The sequence below is a fragment of the Pinus tabuliformis genome, chromosome 6 (assembly GCF_031772625.1).
Source record: "Pinus tabuliformis cultivar Carrire ecotype Pingquan chromosome 6, CPIR1, whole genome shotgun sequence".
Taxonomy (NCBI): domain Eukaryota; kingdom Viridiplantae; phylum Streptophyta; class Pinopsida; order Pinales; family Pinaceae; genus Pinus; species Pinus tabuliformis.
This window is the reverse complement of record NC_142292.1, coordinates 793,217,839-793,236,544: the sequence shown is the minus strand read 5'-3', so window position 1 is coordinate 793,236,544 and position 18,706 is coordinate 793,217,839. Positions and strand designations below refer to the sequence as shown.

The 18,706-nt window shown below is 40.0% G+C and overlaps 1 pseudogene across 1 annotated transcript in view; it reads left to right on the top strand.

Annotated features, from left to right (window-relative positions):
- The window catches only part of LOC149261175 (calcium uptake protein, mitochondrial-like), a 199,114-nt pseudogene extending 180,766 nt beyond the window's left edge, over positions 1–18,348 (top strand). Inside the window, exons 7-9 of the transcript XR_016258402.1 lie at positions 16,639–16,815; positions 16,953–17,072; positions 17,229–18,348. The product of XR_016258402.1 is annotated as a calcium uptake protein, mitochondrial-like (transcript). The remainder of the gene's footprint in view (positions 1–16,638; positions 16,816–16,952; positions 17,073–17,228) is intronic.
- The last annotated feature ends 358 nt before the right edge of the window (positions 18,349–18,706 follow it).

The following is an 18,706-nucleotide window of genomic DNA, read 5'->3' as shown; positions in this document are numbered from 1 at the left end:
AGCTTCTTTCCATAATCTTCCCATAGCACTGAATCTTAGCTATATTAAACTGTCTTGTTTGAGGACCAAACTTCCCTTCTCATGCTTTAACCTTCAACACTTTTGTCCACAACTTATCCTTTTTCCATTTTGTACAGGTACCATAATAAGTTAGATGAGGAAGCTTCCTTGTCCGAAGGACACTTGACATCTTGCTTATTAAGAAAATAGATGATTGTCTTCTTATCATCTTTCTCAGATCTCCCTATTGAGATCTCATGAAGATGACCTTCTTTACTGCATTTTAGAGAGTATGTCTTCTAGCATTCTAGTTAGGTCACTGTTGCATCATGACTGCAATCATCCTTGTTGCTCCTTCACCGAGATCATCATTGTTGTACCTTTATTGAGATCATAACAACAGGGTCTTTATGATAGCTACACCGAGATAGGTTTCAGGACCTTGCCTTCATCATGATCGGGATCATGCCCATGACCTTGTCTTCATGGAAGAACAAGATCATGACTGCTATTTTATTGTCACATCTTCACTGAGAACTTTATTGTTCTTTTACTAAGATAATCTCTGCGCTTTTATTGAAACCATAACTATAACACTAAGATCTCGATATATTAAGACAGCGGTATCAAGACCTTCTCATAATCAATGCTGAGACCGAGATCATGATTTCGTTCAGGTGGTATGACTTGTTTATTACCAATATATCGAGACAGAGTATGATGTGAATGCATTACTGTGGGATGACAATTTTTCCGAGACATAAACGTATCAAGACAGAGAGTGTGTACCTTCCTTGCACCGAGATCTTTATTACTGCTTCTTCATTATGTCAACGAGGTCTGTTGAGATCTTCACTGTTACAATCACCATGATGACTGATTCATCATCACTGTACACTAGCTGAGCTTTTCATCACATTAATTGTGAGCATGCCGAGAGTATATTGTGATTATAATAGTGAGATCTTATTTTGAGACAATGAGACTATATAAATACAATGAGGATTTTGAGCCCTTCTTCATCGTAGGTATACATTGACTATTATGAAACAGGTCCACTGAGATTGTGATACTGAGATCCTTACCCTCCAGTGAGACTATAGTAGTTATTGTTGCTTCTAATTGTGTCGAGACTGTGATCTTAATTCACTGTCATAATTCTGAGATTGATCATCTTTGTCATTGTTGTTTCTGCGTCTCTTTATCAAGACTATTCTCTCTTTGGATTGATGTCGTCATGATACCTTCGAGTATGTTGGGATATACCGAGATCCTTATCATTTTATTTGTGCCGAGACTGCAGCCTTCAAGGTATGCACAAAACTTCTTGCGTCCTCTTGTAATGCGTTCCTTAGGTCCTTGTGATCATGTGTGTTGTCATGTGGTAGAGTGAGACTAGCCCGGGTTTCTCTTCTGCTCCTTATACCCATCTGACATAGTAGTCAAACCCGAGTTCTGCCCCTCCCTTTACGCGGATCTCTATTCCCATATTCTCCCGAAATTTCAAAGAGAAATGCGAGTTCTTCTTTTGCCTTTTTGCGCTGACCCATACTTGCTTGATCTTTTGGCTGATGAAGCTTGTCATAACTGATCCAATGCTTTCCAACTTCTTCGTGAGGGAGGTGATCTTCTTCATGCCCTTAGTAGTACTTGCCTTTGATACCATGTTGAGAAATTAAAGGGCAACTTAAATATTCAATTTCTCTTTACTATGGTAACTGTTTGTGATATTATTTCCTTCTGATTAAACATGTATTGTTATCATCAACCAACTATCAAAACAAGAAGATTAATCATGCACAAGTACGATATTGGCACGAAGCTAGGGCAAAAACCTCTCCAAATCTTGAGAAGAAAAACCCTTGAACTATTTCTTATAGAATCTTTATTGACGAATTCCAAGAATCTGACAAATGACACAAGATAGCCTTCAACATCAAAATGACAAACCCTCCGAAATGTACCCAAACAATGAATCTCCTTCTGCAACTTCGCACTGTGTAGTAGGTCTGTAACAAGGTGATGACAGTCAGCAGATGATGTCGAGAGCAACTTCCTTTAGCCTTCTTGCACCTTTGCTTTACATGTAAACTAATCACACATGATGTAGCTCTTTGACTTGAGCTTCATCTACAAGTTTAGATGTCGAAACAGTGACTGTTCTAGAGCAGCGAAATCATAACTGTCTATTTCAGATTGTGGACATACGTGCGAGGAGAATTAGGGCTCTTCTAGCCCTTCTACAACTTTGATCTCCTTGACAATGGATCTTTCCTTCAGTTTGTTGCTAGATTGAATCTCTAACCCAATAAAACATCAATATACATGGATGCCCTAGCTTGGATCAGACGTTCGCATGTGTGATCAGACTGGATGAGGGAACATACTTCCTCATTGACTACTGCTGCCTCTCCTTCGTTTCGTTTTCTTCGTCTTGGATACATGAATGCATGAGAGTGAATGTGAATTAAGGAGGTACCATTGATGCCTATATATAGGCTTGTTCATCCATCTCTAAGACGACTTGATCCCCTTTACTAAGCTGACATCATGGGAGGCTTCTCGAATACAAGTGGATTCCTTTCTTTAATTCGGTGGGTACATTTTAGTGGTTTTCATTGATGGTCTAGGACTCTTTGACTAATATTGAATATATTTATAAGTTTAACAACTCATTGTTGTCTTCTCTTTCATGACTAGGAGGTACCATTGATGCCTATATATAGGCTTGTTCATCCATCTCTAAGACGACTTGATCCCCTTTACTAAGCTGACATCATGGGAGGCTTCTCGAATACAAGTGAATTCCTTTCTTTAATTCGGTGGGTACATCTTAGTGGTTTTCATTGATGGTCTAGAAGGACTCTTTGACTAATATTGAATATATTTATAAGTTTAACAACTCATGGTTGTCTTCTCTTTCATGACTCAATCTTAACACTCTTAAATGCAAGTCATTACTAAATAAACATTCCTTGAGCATGAAACCCATGCTCAAGTAATAATACAACAATTGCATTATTACAAGATGAAGACCGAACCTAGTTACACTATTTTCAACACAATTGACGCTCTCATAAGCTTTTGAAAGGTTAATCATGATGATCGAACCCTTCAACATCTTTGTCTTTAAGCTTTGGAGACCTTCCTGCACACCTGCAATGGCCTCATGCATATGCATGTCTTCTGAAAATGCAAATTAGTCCGTTAAGAGATTGGTTGAAATAATAGGCTTCAGGCGATAGATAATAAATTTTTGCAATGACTTTGTAAATGCAATTACATAAAGAAATAGGCCTTTAATCATCATAAAATAGCAGTGTCTCAGATTTTGGAATGAGAGCAATAAGGTGTAGTTGAAGGAGTCATGGATGTTACCAGTTTGATTTGATTCCTCCACCACCTTTAGCATATCATTGCCAAAGATATTATATACGTCTACAAAGAACTTCGCCTCCAACTGTTAGGGCCAGGGCTTTTATCTCTTTGAAAGATGTGAAGGGTTTTGTGCAATTCATTTTCTGAGATTGGATCCATCAATCTACCATTTTCTTCCATCCCAACAAATCTGTGAAAAACTCTTACCATGGATAACACCTCTGCAATGAAAGCCTTTAGAGGAGCTTTATACAAATTTCCAAAATGAATTTTTCCTAGAGTTGTAAGTTCATTAAAGCTTGACACTTTGCTGCCATTTGATTTATCCAATGTTTATATGGTATTTTAAAGTCGCTTGCCTTTGGCATACTACGGAAAGAACTGCGAGTTTTCATCTCCACTCTTTCGCCATATGGCTTGACTCTTTAGAGCTACATCTCCTCCCTTTTATCAAGAATTCTCCTTTTGGGTTTTCAGATGAACGATCCTTTGTTTAGAATCATTCAAAAGATAACCCGCCCCCTCATTTGGAACTTCAAGACTTTCCAGTTTTTCTTGGACAACCTTAAGAACTTCCTCCTCTCCTTATTTTTTTTAGCCTTCCAAGAGATCGATTCTTTCTTTAATTTTTTGAGATTCGTAGCAAATTGGGTTGTCGATCCCCCTTAATCAGGTTAAAAGGGGACCAATTGTCTGCAACCAACTTTTGAAAAGATTCATCTTTTATCCAGGAAGAGTTGTACTTGAAAGTACTTCCTGACTTTCTTTAGTCACCCCGCAGTTCCAAGAATATGGGATGGTGATCAAAAACACCGCCCACCCCGATCCATTGACGAAATAAAGCAATTTGATCCATTAAAGGTTCAATCATAAGGCATTGGTCAATTATTTGAGCAATTCTAGCATCACCAGTCCTTTTATTTCGCTAGGTAGCCCTATTCCAGATTAGGTTCACATCACAAAGATGGTGCTCTTCAAGTTTGTAACTAAAATATTCAGATAAGGGATCGGGGTGGGAACGAGGTCCCCATATCTCAGAGGCCCCTAATGAGAAATTCAAATCCCTCCCCTCCTTCCCCCACAATAATATTTTCCTCCATCATGAAGGTCTGTCTAAATATGTGTCACAAAAAACAATTATGTTCTGACATGATCCATATATGTTTATCACTTTCAATTCTATCCCCAATTTTGAGGAAAATAAATTTGCACCCAAATACATATTTGACCTCTAGGATCCAATCATATGAACCGATTTAAGATTGTAACCCAGAGCTAGACCACTAGACTAGTCGTTTCTGTAGCATCAGATGTGTTCTAGCCCCAAAATACATGAGATCTCCAAAACCCAGAAATCCTTTCTGGAAATTTCACCTTAGATTTGACTTAATGAGATTATTAACCAATTTTTGAATGTTTCCTAAGTCTAAACTTAGGAAAATTGGTTAATTAGTCAAAACAAATTAAGTCAAGGTGAGAATAGTCTAGAAAGTCACATGGATTGACTTCAAGATGATCCCAACCATTGATTAAGTTGTTATCTTAGTTGTTGGTGCTCCAATAGTGGATTATAAGAAGAAGTCAATGGGCACTTGGGGGATACACAAGAGTCACTTGGAGAATTCGATTTTCCAGAGTAGCAACAACCAGTTGTTGGAGAGTTTGAGCTTCAGTGAGGAAGCAGAGTCAGTGAGGGGTAGGGACAATGACGCTGGTGAAAGTTTTCCAGATCTAGCGAGTACATTGGCAGAGAGGTTGAGATTTCTCCAGGAGGCTGCGTACAGGTAGCGCATAGCCTCAAGAAGGAAGTTCGATTTGTTGGGAAGGAAGAAGTTTTCAGTTCAAGAGGCCGGGCATAAGTTCCATAGTGTCAGAGAGATGTTTTTCTAGTCAGTAGCAAGCATGACGGCTAGACTAGCAGTCAGTTCAGGCAGCAGTTGCAGCAGGCAACACCAAGTTGACATAGAGCTTGTGCAGGTCCAGTTGGACGGCTTGCTTTTCAGAGGCATTCCAGTGCCAGAATTGCCTAGAGTGAGAGTAAATTCCCTCTAGATATTTTTTCTAGTATTTTCTCTGCAGAATAGCCATATTTCGACATCCAAATTATTGTACTTAGAATTTCACTACTACATAATAATAAAAATCCTCAGTTGCTGCCCTCGTTTTCCCAAGCTGGGTTTTTCCGGGGACATTTGTCCAAAAATAATGGTGTCATTTTTTGTGTGCTTTTGTATTTTCTCAGTTTCTAGCGCTATTTATTTCCACAATTTTGTTTGTGAAGGTTGCAATGTGATTAATTTGGTATTTTCCATAGCAAATAAAATTGTTAAATTAATTAACAATTAGAATAATTAATTCCAGTCGCTGCAATAAGATTTCAGTTTTGAAATTTTCACATGGTATTCGACTATGAGTGATTAGCTAGGAAGCTCAAAAGCTCAAAAGAAAATTGCGATGTTCAGAGGGAGCAACAAGCCGAAATTTTTTGGTGCTGCGTAGTTCCTATCTAGGTAGTGCAAATCGCTGGGAAGAATTCGATTTTTAGTTGTAGGTGGTAGAAAAGTTCGAATTTCTCCTAATAGTGATTCCAGCAGGCAAAGGAAGCAACAATAACTCAGATTTTCGCTGAGCAGATTCCTCTGCAATTTGTAATGAACATAAACCAAGCTCTTTGCCCGGTCTAAACTCAACCTGTTCCTTTTAACACTGTGGATGAAAGAATAAGAGCTCCAACACCTCTTTGCAGAAGAAGTGTTTACCACCTGTGATAGCACTCGCAATGCCAAAGTCTGTAGAAGTGGAGTAGCCCCTCCATGCATGTTCCACCACTCAAAAGAAGAAAAAGTCTCTCAATCTCTAATTGCATGCATGCTCCCAAATGGACCAGTGTTAAGCATATAGTTGCTCAACTGTCTTCGTACCATGGCAGCGTCCTCATCATCAGGGATTAATTTACTGAATGCAATCATATATTTTTTGTGAACCTCTTGATCTTGGTGTGGTTTTCTCCTGCTCCCCCCCCCCCCCCCCCCCCCCCCTTCCCAGGTGCTGGTGTTGAAAGCCATGATGGATATAGTAATTAGGTGTCAAAACATATGCTAATGCATGCAATGGAACATTTAGCAGTTCCCATTGGTTTTCCACCTCTGCACAAATATAATTGTACATGGTGATATCTCTAGGCTCAACAATGTCTTTAATCTGCCCCAACATGCTATCCATTTGCTCATACACCTCCCCAATTATTGGTCGATTTGAATCTCCAAATTTGATCATGTAATAAATTGGTTTGGTGAATTGCAAAACATATTTAACCTATGACCAAAAGTACATGTCAAGAATAGTGTCCTTGGCTACATTAGCACCATCTCTATCAGTGTTAATTTCATCCCATGTTTCAGCGCACACCATATTAGTTAAAGCTTGTCTCACCTTCACTAGCCGCCTAAAGGTGAGGTAATAACTTTGCAAGTTTAAGAAACTGCAACTTGGGGTAAGTGCCATAGAAGTAGTTTACCATTGTATGCCCTGTGATGAATTTAATGAGTTGCTTCCCTCTCCTATAAAGCTCATTAATCCACCCACATTTTTTATGCTTCACAATATCATGCATCAAAAGGTTCAATGTGTGAACCAGGAACCCAGACCAAAAGATGTGTGGATGAGTATGCTCAATAATTTTCCTGTTGCCTTACAATTTGCTGCATTATCTATGATCACTTGAACCACATTATTCGGACCAACATCTTTGATTGATTGCAATAGGAGATCTGCAATGTTTTGTGAAGATGCACTGATGGAGGAGGAGTCATGACATGTAATAAATACTACACCACTAGTAGAAACATCAAGAACATTTATCAATGTTGGTTTCTAATATTTGTCCACCCATCTGATACAATGGATACCCCATAATCTACCCACTCATTTGTAAAATGTGTCAAAGCTCTTTGAACCTTTGCTTTTTCTCTTTCTAATAACATTGTTCTAGCTTTCTCATAGTTGGGGGACTTGTATCCTTTTGGGGCTTCATTGATGGCCTTTACCATTTCATGCCAATAGGGAGAGTGAAGCACACTGAATGGTACACCGCAAGCATAAAGAAATCAGACTATCTTTCGATCCACATCATCCCTCCAAGCAACATTAAGGAAATCCCCTATTGTTCTTTTACCTCCAGAGCTTCCAGAAGTACCATTAGGAGATGAGCTACCAAATCTAGAGGTTGCACTTGATTCAAAATGAGTTTTTTGTTTCTTTCTTTTTTGTTGTGTAGCCTCCTCTATTTGGATGTATTTTCTTCTTTGTTCAGATGAAATGTTTGGGCAAATTTGTATCCCCATAGCACCGTTTTTACCATCACTGTCCATCACCCCACAAAGATGCCTCCTCACATGGGTATATGAACCACTAAATGGTTTTCCTCCATGACAACCATGAGGGCACAAAAATTTGTAGCTTCCACGACCCTTTCCCCCTTCAAGTTTGGTCACATAGTTCCACAGGGGTGTTAATGCAACTTTCACCTCTAGTGTTTCAGTTTCCCCTTCAGGTTCAACTTCATCCCCTTCCTCTTCAAACCCTTCCTTCTCATCATACATTGGGTCACTCATATTGGGACCACTATCCTTTTGTGCTTCTTCCCTTCTATTCCTACTCCCCCTTGCCATCATTAAAACCAAAAGTGGAATGATACATAGAAGCCAAAAGAACACCATCTTGGAATATGGATATAAGTGGTGGAAAACCTGCAAGTAAAGGAGCAAGTAGAAACAATGGGAAAGAGTAGGAGAGGGAGGAGAAAAATACAAAAAAATGTCAAAAAAATAAGGGAGTTTGGGGTTTGCACTTACCTCTTTAGCTCTTGTAGATGAAGTCCTCCAAGCTCCTCCTCCTTCTCCTAGCTCCTCCTCCTTCACTCCTCCAAGCTCTCCTCTCTTCTCTTCTCTTCTCTTCTCCTTTCCTCTCTTCTCTTCTCCAACTCTCATAAACTCAAAGTGAGTAAATGAGGGATGAATGGGGGCTTTAATCACTTCATTCCTCACCCTAACCCAAGGTGGACCCACCCCCAACAAGCCAACTCACACAAAAATAAAATAAAAAATTAAAAAAATAGGTTTTTTTTGGCTATGCAGCAGAAAAAAGGAAGCGCGTATGGAATTGTACGTGATCCGTATGATTCGGTCTCTGAAGCGTCGCGCTTCGTACGGTTGAAGTGTTGTACGAAATGCGCTTCGGATGCACGCTTTCGGAATTTCGAGGAAGCATGTTTATCAGTCCAAAATGTGTTTCGGTTTTTTCGAAGTGCGTTTTGGGCGGCTCTTCCCCCACGCATCCGTACAGATCGCGTTTCAGGGTTTAGATCCGGGGGGGGTGGGGGGGGGGGCGTTTCCTGCAACACTGTAGCTGACGCAATCTGTCATTAGACAGTTGCAGTCAGTACTCGGGAGATAGTTGCAGAACTAGTTGTAGTGATACAGGCAATGTGCACGAAGTGGGGATGAAACATGGATGTTTTTTGGAAGCGGGGATGCAAAAGCGTCATTTCCCAAAAATCTAGGAAGCGAAGCATCTACGATATATATATATATATATATTTTATATTTTTTTGCATTTATATTCAAAACAAACAACCCAAATACCAAATTAGTTGTAGAAGACATGAAAAAATGCATATTTTTACATAAATCAACATAGATATGGCATCCATGATTCCATTGTACATCAATGATTAATTATTCAATCCTCAACCATCTATATTCTAGAAATTACAAACATACATCAAATATTTAAGCATATTATAAAACATAAAACATTTAGGCATATTATAAAACATAAAACATAGAGCATATTATGATTTATCTAGCAAGTGAGCAACTGTCGACATTTGTCATGTCCAAAATTCAAATAATAATGTTTACAAGATAGGTCACTTGGTCACCGCCAAGACAAAAAGGTTCAAATTCACAACAAGCCTACAAGTCTAATGATTAATCTATAACAATAGTAAATTGTGAATCTATCTACTAATCTCTCCTCCTTCCACCACGAAGAGAACGTGGCAGTGGGCCTCCACGTGGTGGCAATGAAGAAGATGGTCCCTGCGGAAGTTGTGGCACTGAAACTGATGAATATGAACCCCTTGTTGTTGGTGTTGAACCATGGAACCATGGAACCAAGGAACCAGATTGGGGTGGCATCTCAACTCGATCATCATCATTCCAAAATCGCTCAAAAAATTCATACCAACAAAAACCACTAGTTGACAAAAAAAATTAAAAACAAGAATTAGAGAAATTCTTTATAAGCAAAATTCATACCACAATGGACATACCTGGATAAGAGAATCCTCTAATTTCTCTAATCACAACACTCCATCCTCCAAATTGGGCCCCTCTGGATTCCTGTCCCAAACCTTAAGGTCTTTATTAGTCTTTGCATCGTCACAATAATGGGACAATAATTGCAAGTTGTAATGAACATAAACCAAGCTCTCTGCCTCGTCTAAATTCAACCTGTTCCTTTTAACATTGTGGATGGAAAAATAAGAGCTCCAACACCTCTCTATAGAAGAAGTGTTTACCACCTGTGATAGCACCCGCAATGCCAAAGTTTGTAGATGTGGAGTAGCACCTCCATGCATGTTCCACCACTCAAGAGAAGAAAAAGTCTCAATCTCTAATTGCATGCATGCTCGCAAATGGACCAGTGCTAAGTGTATAGTTGCTCAACTGTCTTTATATGATGGTTGCCTCCTCCTCATAAGGGACTAATTTACTCAATGCAATCATATAGTTTTTGTAAACCTCTTGATCTTGGTATGGTTTTCTCCTACTCCCCCCCCCAGGTGCTGGTGTTGAAAGCCATGATGGATGATAGTATTTAGGTGTCAAAACATATGCTAATGCATGCAATGGAACATTTAGCATGTCCCATCGGTTTTCCACCTCTGCACGAATATAATTGTATAAGGTGATATCTCTAGGCTCAACAATGGCTTTAATTTGCCCCACATGCTATCCATTTGCTCATACACCTCCCCAATTATTGGTCGATCCGAATCTCCAAACTTGATCATGTAATAAATTGGTTTGGTGAATTGCAAAACATATCTATCCTGTAACCAAAAGTATATGTCAAGAATAGTGTGCTTGGCTAGATTAGCACCATCTCTATCAGTGTTAATTTCCTCCCATGATTCAATGCACACCATATTAGTTAAAGCTTGTCTCACCTTCACTAGCCGCCTAAAGGTGACGTAATAACTGGAAAATCTTGTTTTTGCAAGTTTAAGCAACTGCAACTTGGAGTAAGTGCCATAGAAGTAGTTTACCCTTGTATGCCCTGTGATGAATTTAATGAGTTGCTTCCCTCTTCTGTAAAGCTCATTAATCCACCCACATTCTTTATGCTTCACAATATCATGCATCAAAAGGTTCAATGTGTGAACCAGACACCCAAACCAAAAGATGTGTGGATGAGTACGCTCAATAACTTTTCTTGTTACCTTACAATTTGTTGCATTATTTGTGATCACTTGAACCACATTATTCAGACCAACATCTCTGATTGACTGCAATAGGAAACCTGCAATGTTTTGGGAAGATGCACTGATGGAGGAGTCATGACATGTAATAAATAATGCACCACTAGCAGAAACACCAAGAACATTTATCAAATGTTGGTTTCTAATATTTGTCCACCCATTTGATATTGTGGATTACCCCACAATCTACCCACTCATTTGTAAAATGTGTCAAAGCTCTTTGAACCTTTGATTTTTCTCTTTCTAATAACATTGTTCTAGCTTTCTCATAGTTGGGGGACTTGTATCCTTTTGGGGCTTCATTGATGGCCTTTACCATATCATGCCAATAGGGAGAGTGAAGCACATTGAATGGTACACTGCAAGCACAAAGAAATCAGACTATCTTTCCATCCACATCATCCCTCCCAGCAACATTCAGGAAATCTCCTATTGTTCTTTTACCTCCAGAGATTGCAGAAGTACCATGAGGAGATGAGATACCAAATCTAGAGGTTGCACTTGATTCAGAATGAGTTTTTTGTTTCTTTCTTTTTTGTTGTGCAACCTCCTCTATTTGGATGAATTTTCTTCTTTGTTCAGCTGAAATGTTTGGGAAAATTTGTATCCCCACAACACCCTTTTTATCATCACTGTCCATCACCCCACAAAGATGCCTCCTCACATGGGTATATGAACCACTAAATGGTTTTCCTTCGTGACAACCATGAGGGCACAAAAATTTGTAGCTTCCACCACCCTTTCCCCCTTCAAGTTTGGTCACAAAATTCCACAAGGGTGTTAATGCAGCCTTCTCCTCTAGTGTTTCAGTGTTTCCTTCAAGTTCATCTTCATCCCCTTCCTCTTCAAACCCTTCACTCCTCACCCTAACCCAAAGTGGACCCACCCCCAACAAAGCGGTCGCGATCTATATGGATCTGACCTGAAATGCCGCAGATTGTATGATCGATCTGCCGTACGAAACACGTTTCGGAAAAACCGAAACACGGATTGGCTATATGTTTCCGAAATGGCAGGAACCACATTTTTCAGACTAATCTGCGTTTCGGTTTTCTGAAACGCGTTTGAGAGGGCAAATCACCCAAGAATCCCTACGGATCACGGTTTGGGCTTTTGATCCGGGGGGGGGGGGGGGTTCATGCGGCACTGGACACAAGTAGTGTGAATTGCCCAGTTGTAGTATGTAGGGAGTAGATCTAGCATCCGAGCAACGAGAAAGAGGGAGATTTTTGGGTTTATTTTCTCCAGTTATGAGTTTCATAGATTTTGCAACTTTGCAGGGTTGATTGTATGAGATTTCGTGAGGAGGCTGTGTGAGTTAGCCAAAATGCAAATTTGGGCAACAGTTCAACTTCCAGTTGCCAAAAATAAGTGTCGGGAGAAGTGCGAGTTGTTTAGTGTGAGTTGCAACGTGAGGAAGGGTCCCACCCAGTGACTAGTCTTGAAAGGAGATAGTGGGGCACTAGATACAGGAGTATGAAACTCCAGTGTATCGAATGGGCAGGGTCTAGCACAGTTGCAATAAGGAGATCAATTAGATCAGTTCGGGATTGTTGTAGTGGGACCATCACCTTTGCTATAGGAGCCCGCAGTATCATAGTAGCAGGTTCAGTGTCAGCAGACGCACTCTGTCATTAGATAGTTGCAAAGCTAGTTGCAGTCAGTACTTGGGAGACAGTTGCAGAACTAGTTGTAGTGATCCAGGTAGTGTGAATTGTCTAGTTGTACTATGCAGGTGCAGTTCTAGCCAGAAGATTCCCAGGTTAGAGCTAGGGAACCCAGTTCGAGTGTAGGAGGACAGTGCGAGTTGCTAGGAGGGAGCATAAAGATTTCCCATAGGGAGATCAAGACTCAGAGGGAGTCTAGTTTCAAAGGGAGAAACCATATGGAAGCTAGTACTTCAAGATATGGGGAGATCAAACACATTATTGTAGTAGTTGGCAGTTGTATGAGTAGATCAAAGTTTGTGATGATGGCAGCCATACCTCTAGGAGTGAGGTGGGGTGACTTGGAGTTGTAGCCCTAAAGAGCTACAGAGATTGGGTAGGGTCCTTGAGGAGTCCATCTCATGGATCATTACTTGGCTATGGGGGCCCACAATATTCAGTAGAAGGATGGATTAGTGGCAATTGATGCAGTCAGTACTAGAGTGACAGTTGCAGACTAGTGGCAGTCAGATGCTGAGGAGCGCAGTGTAATGTTGACAACAAAGAAGGTGGCTCAGTGCAGAGTTGGCAGCAACGCAAATTCTTCAGTGACAATGCAGATGCTAGTAGCTATTAGAGACTCAGGAGATAGATGCAGCATACTGAACACAGATGATTCAATACTTTGGATGCTTCTCAGGTTGCAACAACAACATATGAGAGGGAGTTGCAGTGTAGATGCAGCATAGGCAACAATATGGCAATGTCAGCAGAAGCACAAAGGCAACATTAGAATTGCATAGTGGTTTGTGGGTAGTATGGCTAGAAATCAACAACATGACAGAGGATGATACAGAGATAGAGTGTTGTGACAGGGTGTGCAACACTAGAACATAATCCTCACTAAGAGAGAGTGTTAGTTTCTATAGCATCAGATGTCTTGTAGTCACGAAATTTGGTAGGGAGGCTAGAATACATGAGATCTCCAAAACCCAGAAATTATTTTTGGAAATTCCACCTAGAGATGACTTAATTAGATTATTAACGATTTTTTTAATGTTTCCTAAGTCTAAACTTAAGAAAATTGGTTAATTAATCAAAATTAATTAAGTCAAGGTGAAAATAGTCTAGAAACTCACATGAATCGGCTTCAAGATGATCCTAGCCGTTGATTAAGTTTTAATCTTGGCCTTTGGTGTTCCAACAAAGGATTATAAGAAGAAGTTGATGGGGCACTTGGAGAAAACACCAATCACTTGGAGAATTCGATTTTCCAGAGTAGTAGTAGTCAGTTGCCGGAGAGTTTGAGCTTCAGTGAGAAAGCAAAGTCATTGAGGCACAGGGACAGTGAGATTGGTGGAAGTTTTCCAGATCCAACGAATACATTTGCAGAGAGGTCAAGATTTCTCTAGGAGGTTGCGCAGAGGCAACACAAAGCCTCAAGAAGGCAGTTCGATTCACCAAGAAGGAAGATGTTTTCAGTTCAAGAGGCCAAGCAAAGGTTCCAAAGTGTCGAAGAGACGTTTTCCTACAGCAGCAGGCAAGATAACTAGACTAGCAGTTAGTTCAGGCAACAGTTGCAGTAGGCAACATCAGGTTGACGTAGAGTCTGCGCAGGCCCAGTAGGACGACTTGCTTTTTAGAGGCATTCTAGGGCCATAATTGCCTAGAGCGAGGGTAAATTCCCTCTAGATATTTTTTCCAGTATTTTCTCTACAGGATAGCTAGATTTCGACATCTAGATTATTGTACTTAGAATTTCATTGTTGCATAATAATAAAAACCTTCAGCTGCTGCGTCGGTTTTCCCAAGTTGGGTTTTTTTGGGGACATTTGTCCAAAAATAACGGTGTCATTTTTATTTTGTGTGCTAGTATTTTCTTAGTTTCCAACTTATTTACATAGTTTTATTTGTGAAGGTTGCAGCGTGATTAATTTGGTATTTGTCGTATCAAATAAAATGGTTAAATTAATTAACAATTAGAAGAATTAATTTCAGTTGCTACAATAGGATTTCAGTTTTGAAATTTTCATATAGGCCTCCCCCTGGCGTTTGAAACCAAAAAACCCCACCTAGGCAAGAGGGATTCCAGAGCCCTCACATTCACCATTCCCCAGAGTTTCTTGCAGAAAACTAATGTGAATGGACTCATAAAGCATCAATCTTTTCAGGCCTAGCTTCTTTGGGGGCTAGCCAACTCCTTGCAATTGAAAGATAGAAAAATCATGGACGGGGGACGTCTGGGGCCTGCTGCTCTAAGCACCCCGACAATAGATTTTTGTTTCTCGACCACAACTTCAAGACTTCCCTTCTGTTTAGCTCTCATTATGGAATATTTTTGACCCCTCCCCCAACCTCCGTGTTCAATAGGAGATGAAGAACCCAGGCCACCTATACCCAGGATGCAATCTGACTTCACATGGGATCTAGTATCTAGAAAGAGAGGAGGAAGGTGATGCCTTCAAAGTGGAAGGGAACAGGATAGGGAACAAAATAGATGAGGGAGCTAGGGGGGTTAGACATGAACCGTGTTCATAATGTTTGAATAGGAAAGGCCTCAAGGACAGAAAGAGGGGTATAAGCATATTACATGATCCCACAAGAAGAGAACAAAAAGGACTTATAAGATTTGAGATAGGAGTGGGGGAGGAAAAAGTACCCAAAGGAAGAGGTTCCGCGGAGGAAGTCCCATCTGTAATAGTCTCCGTTTGGCTAGAGGCAGTGATCTGACAAGTCCCTGCTATGGCTGCGATGGCAGAAATAACCATATTGACTCCGGCAGAGGAAGGGTCACTGCCGTAGGTTCACATTGACTGTGAGATGGGCCCGAGCCTTGTAGCAACCGCTTCTTCTGTGTGCATGAAATCAGCCCCCTCCTATTGAAGCCCCATATATGTGGAGTCTAAGCCCTAAGCTTCACTATTCCTCCTTCCCCCACTATCAGAATCATCTCCTCGTGATGAATCCCTAGCTTTCTTCTCTGTGTAAGGTACTTGTGCATTTTGATAAAGCGATGGCCCTTCTCCTATTGTTGCATCACAAGGCAAATTAGGGTTTTGGTCCTCGCAGAAAATACCCTCAACCCAAAGAATGGCCAATACCCAAGTTATCCTCAGAAACTAGGGAAAATGTAACACCTCCAGTGGTACGAATCTTATGCTAGCCCCCGGAGAAAGCAAACCCTAGTCCCTCATAAGTCCGTTCACTGTGGAGTAAGCCACCACTTTAAAACCTTGTAGAGAGCATTCCATAGAGATCCCCGCTCTGTGATAATCCTAGGTGTAGAGAACTGGGTACCAAAGGGCCTTGTTCATTGAAAAACCCTGAAGAACCAAAGACTAGAAGAGACGTTGGAACTGTCACCAAATCACTAGAACTAACATGAAAAGGGCCTTGTTCATTGAAAAACCCTGAAGAACCAAAGAACCAAAGACTAGAAGAGACGTTGGAACTGTCACCAAATCACTAGAACTAACATGAAAATGAATGGATGGAGAAAATTGCATACCCAGTTCCCAGGAATGGGATAGAGCATTGTCTCCGATGACTGACCCCCCAGATGTCCTTTCATCTGCGCCCGCATGAATCATAGGAGGCACGTCAACCCAGATAGACTAATAGTTTTCAGACTTTGGTGAGAAATCCACGAGCTCCACCATACCCACTGCTGACAGGGAAAATTGCTAGCTGTGTAGGAAGGAGGGGAGTCTGCAGTCAACAGCTTGTGGGAACTGAAAACTATAAACCACTGTAAAAAGTTCTGAAAAAAAACTCCGAAAAAGTCAGAAAATAACCCTAACCCCTCTTGACAAATTGTGAGAGTGTTTGAGAAATTTTATTGGATGTTTCAACGTGATTGGTTTGTGTGACGTATTGCCTTTTTTCTAGTTCAATGGTTCATTGGGACATTCTGATGATGATATGCTACTTTGTCAGCCATGCTTTCTTAGATTTCGTCTTCCTATTTGGCGAGGGTTTCTTTGATCAACTGTGCATGATATTGATGAATAAAATTTAGCCTATTTTCTTGTACCCTTCTAACAATCTTGTACTGTTATGTTCTAGCAGATTACACTTCTAGAGTTTTTGCACTATGATCATCAGGAATGTGGCAGCATATCAGCCAGAGATTTTGTGTTGTCCATGGTTGCTGCAGCATATGTGATATGTGTAAATCGGTACTTGGATCGGGTGGATGATCTCAGCAAGGACCCTAGTCTCAGTAATATACACAATAGACGTGAGGTATGACCTCTTCTTGATAAAAGGGGACTTCTTTGATCTGATTTTGGTTCTTCAGCATAATGTGGGATAGGTCATATATGTGCAATAGTTCTCTATTATGATACCCTTGTACATGTTTCATGCACTACTATATGCAGGCGTTTGAGAACTTTGTTGAGTTGGGCAAGAAACTACAACTTCTATCATTGGCCATATCTGGTTATGGAGAAGTTTGTGGAACCTTGACCAAGTCTGATTTTCGACGAGCAGCATCTCACGTAGTAAATCAATTCTCTTAAGCTTTGCTTGATTTTTCTCATACAATTGTGCTAAATATGCGCAAGCATTTAGATAGTTTTGTTTGAAGAAAATGAAGTTCTATGGCTTCAGGATTTTAAATGGCGAATAAACTGAGAAAATTTTGTATTGTGCAGGTTTGTGATGTTGACGTCACAGACAACATGGTTGATATCATATTTTATATTTTTGACATAAATATTGATGGCAACCTTAGCATGGATGAATTTTTCGCAGTATTAGAGAGGCGTGAAAGAGATATTGCATACCCTATAGAGTCTGGGATCATTGTCTCGCTGACTTGTTGGTGGAAATGTGCAAAAGTTTGTTGTTCAGCGTGGAATTATTAATGATTTGAAGAACCATTCATTATTATCCCATGCAAATCAAGGAATTTTACAATGAGGTTTGATGAGACTCCACAATTGCAACAGGTGCAGGACTTGTGACAGCTAGTTGTGTACATTGGAAGGAGCAAACAAATCCTGGCAGCTCAGAGCTTCTATTGCGGCTGATATATATTCAAATCATATCATCATTGGAAAATCCAGTCACTGTGTCTGGCAATACAAGGAATTACCTTCAAGCCCTAGTGACTTTGGCTGGAGGCAGAAGACGAGCAATGGCTCTTTACAAATCGTCTTTCGGGAAGTTTTCGTTATGGCATCTAACAATTCACACGCTTTTTCATTGCCAATTATTTAGAATGCCTAGTGGGTTTAATCGGAGTTGGAACTTGGTGGTGACTTGTCGAGTAAGGGAAACCGTCTCATGTAGAATATCAATTTTTTATGTCATCTTTAAAAGTAAAAAAACTAATCTAACTAATCTGTGCTTCCTAGTTAAGAGTGTAACTTAATATCACGGAACTATTTATATAGAACATATGGTTTCACTAACTGTTTTCTTAAATTACTATTTGTTAGGACTTCTTTCATGGTTTTTAATATTTATCGACACATCAGTGTTTGGCTGAGTTTAAGCTCTCTGTATCTGGACGAAACATTACACGTTTATCTGTAACTTATCTACCAGTAATTACTCAACTCTCTGCTGAAACCCGCTCTGCTTTATTTTAAAATCAAACTGTCATTGTTTTGATGGGAGAGGATGGAAATAGTTGGCAGTGATTTTGGCCGATAATCTGAACCTGATTTTCAATTCACTCAACCTGTAAAGCACTGGGGTCTCAACTTGTCGGAGAGTGTCTATAGCAGCCAACCATCAATAGCATAATATCTTTAAGATGGTTATTCATGCCACTGTGAAACAAGGACAAATTTACCCTTGATATTGAGGGAAGGGCACCGAATAAACAAGGATAAGAAAAATTACCAAGCACTGGCAGTTTTCGTTTTGGTAAGCGTAGAACATTGGCGAGTTTTTATTATCTTGAGAATGGCTGATTTTGGCTAAAACTTCAATTTTTCCCACTTTCCAAGGAATAGTTTATAGAAAGTTTTTGATAAATTTTAAATTGAAATAAACGCGCAAATACTCTTTAAAATCAAGTTTGGGAATTTTCTTTATCATTTATATTTATATGATTTGTTTAAATTTTCAATCGAAATAATTTTTAATCATAAAGTGCGCTGCAAATAGTCTTTAAAATCAA